Source organism: Olea europaea, unplaced genomic scaffold (assembly GCF_002742605.1).
Source record: "Olea europaea var. sylvestris unplaced genomic scaffold, O_europaea_v1 scaffold2449, whole genome shotgun sequence".
Lineage (NCBI taxonomy): Eukaryota > Viridiplantae > Streptophyta > Magnoliopsida > Lamiales > Oleaceae > Olea > Olea europaea.
The window spans coordinates 76,316-81,541 of NW_019242689.1; the positions used below are offsets into that span (position 1 = coordinate 76,316).

Here is a 5,226-nt window from a genome sequence, read left to right on the forward strand (position 1 = left end):
TATATATATATATATATATATTTATTTATTTATTTATTTAAATTAGGGGCTCACATTTTGTGACGTTTGATAAAATATTGTAATAAATAATTTAATTAAATAGGCCGTGATCACAATAATACACAATTTATTGTCGCGATCATCTACCAGTCCTAAATCACACATGTTACAGTCAAGTATTTTAGTCACAATCAAGCATTTTAATCACAATTCACAAATTAAATAAGTCACGAATGATTTATTACTTAATTAACTAATCACAAATTACCAAATCATTTGGTCATAGACAATGTTCCGCAGACCACACCTCCCCTCAACTCACCCACCCTACCTCATCTCTCTTACTCTTCACATTCTTGACAACCACTGATTTTCATTTTACCCCACCCCACTATTAAAGCCTCAACTGCGGAAATTCCTTATTTCTAGTATTTGCTTGAGTCAATAAGTTGTTAGAGTCAATAAATTAGTTCCAAAAATTAGGTCTTTACTGTTAGTAATGGGTTCTTATTTTTCTCTTGTAGTTTGGTTGTTATTGGAATTCTATTTTTTCTAACCCTGTATTTAAAGCCTCTCCGCTCTTCAATAAACGTATCCAGTGTTTGCTCATGTGCCTTTTTTTTTTGTGCATTGTATTTTACTAGTCTCTATTTACCTCTCTTCCTAACAATAGTACAGAGAAGTCTTAGTAGAGTTCTATTGTCTTAACAAAGTGGTATCAGAGCAGCTTACGTGTTTTTGAGATGGCAAGCACTACAAATGGTATCAATCCCACAATACCCACACTGCCACTCTTCAAAGGTAGTGGGTATAATATATGGAGCACAATATTGAAGACTCTTTTCATCTCTCAAGACTTGCGGGAGCTTGTCAAAAAGGGGTATAGTACAAGTGAATTTTCGGTTGATGTTCTTAAGGATTTGAAGAAGAAAGATGCTAAAGCTCTTGCTGTCATTCAACAAGCATGAGATGACAACATTTTTTATTGAATTTCTGGTGCAAAAATGTCCATGGAAGCTTGGAACACACTACACAGAGGTTTTCAAGGAACTTCCAAGGTAGTTACTGTTAAGTTACAAACTCTTCGTCAACAATTTGAGAGTTATTTCATGAAGGATGGTGACTCAATTGACACTTGTTTCTCAAAGTTGCTGGAGATCATCAATCAAATTCGCAAGTATGGAGAATCTTTGTCAGATCAAAAGGTTGTAGAGAAAATATTGAGGAGTTTACCAAAAAAAAAAAAAAAAAAAAAAAAAATGTTACTGTTAAGTTACAAACTCTTCGTCAACAATTTGAGAGTTATTTCATGAAGGATGGTGACTCAATTGACACTTGTTTCTCAAAGTTGCTGGAGATCATGATAGGATGAAGCGATATGAAGAAGGAGCCGTTGAGAATGTATTTCATACAAAATTATAGCAATCAAATCACCTAACCAAGGGCGACAATTCCAGCTACAAGCGAGGGCATGGAAGCAATGTGTTACATGGTAGTGGATGCTTTAGAGACAGCTTCGGTGGACATCATTAAACTCATAAGGAAGGTGAACACAGAGAAAGGCCTGACTATGGTGGTACTCACACTCGTAAGCCTCAATGTTATTATTGTAAAACATTTGCCCATATTGAGAAGTTTTGTAGGTTGAAGGAACGTGCTAAAATTGCTGCAGAACAAAAAGAAAGTGAAATAGAAAGTTCATTTTTTGCCTATTATGCTAATGTGTGTGTTGCAGATGTTTGGCATATTGACATGGCTGCAGTAGTCATATGACGGCAAGCTTGGAGGTTTTTTCCACATTGGATAAGTCTGTTACAACCAAGGTGAAGATGGGTGATGGAGCAATTTGTGAAGCACTTGGTCGAGGAGATGTGGTGATAAACTTTGGGAAACCGATGTGCATTAAAGGTGTATTGTATGTTCCTGACTTGGATTCTAATTTATTGAGTGTGGGTCAATTTCTTGGAGAGCGGCATTCCCTTGTGTTTTTTTAAGCAACACTAAGAAGCAGCTTTTACTTAAAGTTCCCATGGCTAAGAATAATTTGTTTTCTGTCACTTTAAATGGTGACAACCATGCACTGAAAGTCTCTTTTGATGATGATACTTGGTTGTGGCATTATAGATACGGACACTTGAATTTTCGAAGTTAGAACATGTTAGCTAACTCTAGTTTGGTGCAAGGTCCGCCTCCTTTACATGCTAAAAACCCCATATGTGAAAGTTATGTTATTGGAAAGCACCGTTGAGATGCTTTTTTCGAAAGGTCAGGTATGGGTAGCCTTAAAACCTATAGATTTGGTGCATGTGGATGTTTGTGGGCCTGTGCGCACACTGTCCTTGAATAACAACAAATATTTTATCGTCTTTGTTGATGATTTTAGCAGGATGACATGGGTTTATTTTGCCAAATACAAGTCTAATGCATATTAGATTTTCAAACACTTCAAGGCTTTTACAGAAAAGTGAAGCGAATAAGCTTTAAAAATCTTGAGGATAGATCAGAGCAGAGAGTTACTTTTCTCTGAATTTGATATTCGAAGACAGTTTACTGCAAGTTTTACACCTCAACAAAACGGTGTAGTAGAGAGGAAAAATCTCAGTCTTGTGGGGATGGCAAAAAGTATGCTTAAAGCAAAAGGTATTCCTAAATATTTCTGGGTGAAAGCAGTTCACACGGCAACCTATCTTCTCAACCGAAGTCCTACGATGGCACTGCATCACCAAACTCCTTATGAAGCATGGTATGGTTGCAAGCCTACTGTAACTCATTTTAAGGTTTTTTGTTGTATTTCTTATGCTTATATTCCCTCTGAAAAAGGGGGTCAAACTTGATAATAATGGTCTTAAGTGCATTTTTGTGGGCTATAGCACTAAGACTAAAGGCTATCGGTTGTATGATCCCCCAACCAAGAAGTTGCTGATTAGTCGTGATGATTTTTTGATGAAAATAACGCTTGGAGTTGGCATGAGCAATAGGTGCAACAGCTTTCAACAATAGATCTTGAGGACTATGAATTTATGGATGCTCCAAATGATGGGAATAGTGAAGATTCTGATAGGGGTGTAACACCTTCAACTAGCTCAACAACGGGTTCAAGCAACCTAAGTACTCCAAGGAACTCGAGCAACCCAAACAATCCGAGTAACCACTCAAGTCCTTCCAACTCAAGCTCGTCTTCTTCAGAATCAGAAACACCTCCAAGGAGTGAGGGTCTTTAAGAGAAATCTACCAAAGAACTGAGAGATGTTGGTTGGCATGTGTTCAAGAACCAAATGGATTTGAGGATGCTGTTCAACATAAAGAATGGTGCATTGCTATGGATGAAGAAATGCATGCCTTGGAAAGAAATAAAACTTGGGACAATGTAGACCTACTTGAGGGCAAGGAAGTTGTGGGACTCAAATGGATATACAAGATTAAGTTCAATAATGATGGTTCAATTCAAAAATACAAAGCTCGTTTGGTTTCTCATGGCTTTATGGAAAGGGAAGGTATCGATTTTGAAGAGACTTTTGCCTCAGTGGCAAGGTTTGATATATTCGGGCTGTTTTAGTAGTAGCTGCTCAACACAAATGGAATATTTTTTCAATTTGATGTAAAATAAGCTTTTCTTAATGGTGTTTTGGATGAAGAAGTTTATGTATTGCAACTTATTGGTTATGCTATTGCAGGACAAAAAAGAAGGCGTGCTGGTTGAAGAAAGCATTGTATGACCTCAAGTAAGCACAAAGGGCCTGGTTTGACAAGACTAATGGGCATTTTCTGAAGCATCAGTTTAAGAGAAGTGAAAGTGAACCATCTTTGTATGTCAAGACAAAGGTTGACATACAAAGGGAGCTGATGAGGTACTTGTTGTATGTCTTTATGTCGATGACTTGATTTATACTGGTAATAGTGTTTGCTTTGATGGATGAATTCAGGAGTAACATGGTTAATGAGTTTGAAATGACTGATTTGGGGTTGATGAATTATTCTTTGGGTTTGGAACTGAAGCAAATTGATATAGGAATTTTTGTGTCCCAAGAAAAATATGTTAAAGATCTTCTTGCTATGTTCAAGATGCAAGATTGTAATTCAGTGAAAACTCCGATGAACACCAATAAAAAACTATGCTTGAATGATGGAGAAGAGAAAGTTGAAGCGGGTCTTTATAGTAGTTTGATTGGAAGCCTACTATATCTTGCTAATAGTAGGCCTGACATTTTGTAAGTTACAAGTCATTTGTCAAGATTTATGCAAAATCCAAGCAAGTTGCATTATAGGGTAGTTAAAAAGGTGCTGTGATATTTGAGATGGACTATTTCTTATGGTTTTGTGTATTCAAAAACTAACAATTTTAAGCTTTGTTGGTATTCTGACAGTGATTGGGCAGGTTCTTTTGATGATCGAAAGAGCACTGTTAGTTCTGTTTTCAATCTTGGATTAGCTGCAATCTCCTGGAGCTCAAAGAAGTAATCATCTGCTATATTGTCTTCATGTGAATCAGAATACATGGCAATTACTTCAACAACATGTTAAGCTGTTTGGCTTCAAAGAATTTTGGCGGATATAAAGCAAAAGCAAGCAGAGGCAACAACAATCTATTGTGATAACCAATCCACAATTGCTATGACGAAAAATCCAATGTACCATAGTGGCATTAAGTATATTGATACCCGACATCACTTTATAAGAGATTTGCTCACAAACAGGAGCATCAAGATATCTTATTGCAATACAAATGAGCAGCTTGCAGACTTGTTTACAAAACCACTTCATTTAATGAAGTTTGAGACGTTCAAAGATCAATTGGGTGTCGCAAATTTTCCGAAGTAAGGGAGAGTGTTAAAGCTACTGTTGCAGAAATTCCTTATTTGCAGTATTTGATTGAGTCAATAAGTTGTTTAAGTCAATAAATTAGTTCTAAAAATCAAGTCTTTTCTATTAGTAATGGGTCCTTATTTTTTTCTTATAGTTTGGTTGTTTATTGGAATTCTATTTTTTCTAACCCTGTATTAAAAGTCTTTCCTCTCTTCAATAAATGTATCCAGTGTTTGCTCATATGCCTTTCTTTTGTGATTTGTATTTTACTAGTCTTTATTTACCTTTCTCTTCCAAAGAGTTGTAGAGAGAAGTCTTAGTGGATTTCTATTATCCTGACGCCCACCCACCCCTACCATCGTCGACAACTATAGAAAGAAGGCAAAAAAATGGCCACCATTGCAACCCCAACTCTCTGCTTCT

General features: G+C 36.5%; 1 long non-coding RNA gene across 1 annotated transcript; it reads left to right on the plus strand.

Annotated features, from left to right (window-relative positions):
- Window positions 1-1,363: 1,363 nt before the first annotated feature.
- LOC111382223 lies at window positions 1,364-5,006 on the plus strand. The gene is made up of 3 exons (XR_002700473.1): window positions 1,364-2,743; window positions 3,675-3,848; window positions 4,365-5,006. It is a non-coding gene; the product is annotated as an uncharacterized LOC111382223 (long non-coding RNA).
- Window positions 5,007-5,226: the final 220 nt, after the last annotated feature.